This window comes from Lactuca saligna, chromosome 1, assembly GCF_052625555.1.
Source record: "Lactuca saligna cultivar CGN05327 chromosome 1, ASM5262555v1, whole genome shotgun sequence".
In the NCBI taxonomy this organism is placed as follows: domain Eukaryota; kingdom Viridiplantae; phylum Streptophyta; class Magnoliopsida; order Asterales; family Asteraceae; genus Lactuca; species Lactuca saligna.
The window spans coordinates 168,924,400-168,927,130 of NC_136417.1; positions in this window are offsets into that span (position 1 = coordinate 168,924,400).

Genomic DNA, 2,731 nt, shown 5'->3' on the forward strand with positions numbered 1-2,731 from the left:
ATAATTTTAAATTAACATTTAATCACATAATTATCCATATTTGATTTATTTAATGATTTCTTGCAAAACAATTTATCAATTTACTCAAAATAATTAATCAATTATCTTATAAGGAAACAATTATCTTATTAATTGATAAATATCTTCATTTAGATCAAAACTATAGTCAAATATATCATATAATCGGATTAATATTGATCTAACATGATAAGATAACTATCCATATGCAAAAACAGCAAGAAATCCCGAGATAAGCACTATATGATGAGTTGACTCGTCGAGTCAAGCCTGGACTCGTCGAGTCACCCTGGACTCGGCGAGTTTAGCTATGGACTCGGCGAGTCCAGCCTCAACACCAAAAAACGAATTTTTTAGATATACAATGCATCAATACAATTGCAACCATCCTAGGCTCTGATACCACTTATGGGTTTTGGTCATAAGACATCCTATGTGCTCATACAAACCCTAATGCTTGGATCTAGGTTTCTCTATTGTACATGCTTTGAATCCAAGACTATAAACCCTAATTCTAGCATATGGAAATCAATATTAACATATAATTAGGTTTATGATATTACCTTGATTTTTATGTAGCAATAACAATCCCAATTCCTCCTTGAATTGACTTTGAAATGATTAGAGTCACAAGTGTCACTCCTCTAATGGCTTACAAACACCAAGAGCAAATGGAGAAGGTATAAAGAGAGAGGAGAGAGGTAGTGTGACAATCGTCAATCTTGAGTCAAGTCAAGCCATCAAGTCAAGCCGGTCAACTCTATTAAACCTTGTGTATTAGGGTTGGTGTTATGTTCGTATTGTATAACTTGCTATATTAATGGGAAAACATCACAGGAGAAAAGTTTTGTGTTAAAAATTTCCTAAGTCTTAGTACTAATCAATGAATTAAACTGATGAAAACCATGTTGCATACTCATTAGGAGTGTGTGGGATCCTTAATCATGACTTAACGGGCTCAAGGGACTCGCATTACGGAACCAAACACTCACAAATGCCACACTTGAAACCTCTCTCAAATATCTCTCTGTATGAGGAATCTCTCCAAGAATGTCAAATCTCTCCTAAAACTCTCCAAGTATGGGAAACCTCTCTCAAATATCTCTCTGTATGAGGAATCTCTCCAAGAATGTCAAATCTCTCCTAAATCTCTCCAAGTATGTGAAATCTCTCTCAAATATCCCTTCGTATGAAAAATCTCTCCAAGAATGTCAAATCTCTCCCAAATCTCTCCAAATATGTGAAACCTCTCTCAAATATCTCTTTGTATGAGAGATCTCTCCAAGAATGTCAAATCTCTCCCAAATCTCTCCAAGTGTGAGAAATCTCTCCCAAATCTCTCTCAAAAGCTTCCCGCGACTTTTTGGAATCATTCGGGTCATTCCGGCCCTTAACCGGGTCAAAAACGGCTTAAAACGGGGCGAAAACGAGAAAAATGGACCTTAGGAACCGAAACCCTCTTATAAGAGGCGAAGTTCCTTAGGACCGAGAGGTCCTCTTAGGAACCGAAAGTAAGAAGACCGAAACCGAGAGCAAGAAGCAAGAACCGGAACCGAAAGTACTGTTCACGACAGAGCGCTCGGTGCCTCTCGGTCCGCCCCCACTCTCTGTTTGCGCCGCACTCTCGGTCCGACTCCGCCTCTCTGCCTCTCGCGCACTCTCGGTCCGACTCCGCCTCTCTGCCTCTCGCGCACTCTCGGTCCGACTCCGCCTCTCTGTCTCTCGCGCACTCTCGGTTCCCTTCTCTCCTCTCTGTCTCTTCGTGCTCTCGGTTCTTCCCTCCTTCTCCTCTCCTCTCGGTTCCGCCTCCCTCTCTCTCTCGGTTCAGCATAAGAGGGCCGAACCTCGGCCAGGTCTCGCATTTTTGTCATTTTCAGCCCATTTTTGATATTTTTGACATTTTAAGCCCGTTTTTCATGATTTTAAAGCGGGATTTTCTCCAGAAATTATATTTTAACATAATAAACTCTAAATATTCATAATTTAAACATATTTTGATGAAAATCATTATTTAAATAATAAAAATCAAATGGATGAATTATTAAAGGTGGAGTGTTGACTTTGCCTTATCCAAAGCCACAAGCAACCACCCCACACTCACTCTTTGACTAACCACACCTCTCCATCTTACCTAGGTCACTTCAATGTTCCCTTACACTCAAATTTCACCCACTCCCACGTTTTTGAGCTGGAACAAACAACTACACTCCTCATTTTCTCTCATTTCTCTCATTCCACTAAGTAACAAACACCCCTTTTTCTCTCAAACTCTCCTACACAAATTTTCGAGATCCAAGGCTGATTTCAAGTGTTCTTCCACACTTAGTAAGTAAAAATTCATCCTCCCTATTACTATTTCACTTCATTCTACTCAAATCTTTGGTTGCTTACACAAACTCCCTAAATATGATGTTAGATTCTCGAAAACCTTCAAGGCATCTCCAAGTGTTCTTGAATTAAACACTTCCATTCTTCAACAATCATCTACTGAAATCACTCAAGGTGAGTTCATACCCCTACATTTTCATGTTTTCTCAAGTTTTTAGGGGGGGAATACAAGTTAAAACACTAAGAACATAACTAAATTTTGCTAACAGCTTACATCAGAAAAGTTCAACTCCATTCACGGACTGTTTTGGGAATCTTAAACAATTTTGTTTTCAAAACTGTACAAGGTGAAAATAGTTCAAGTTGTTAGATTTAAAATGGCTAC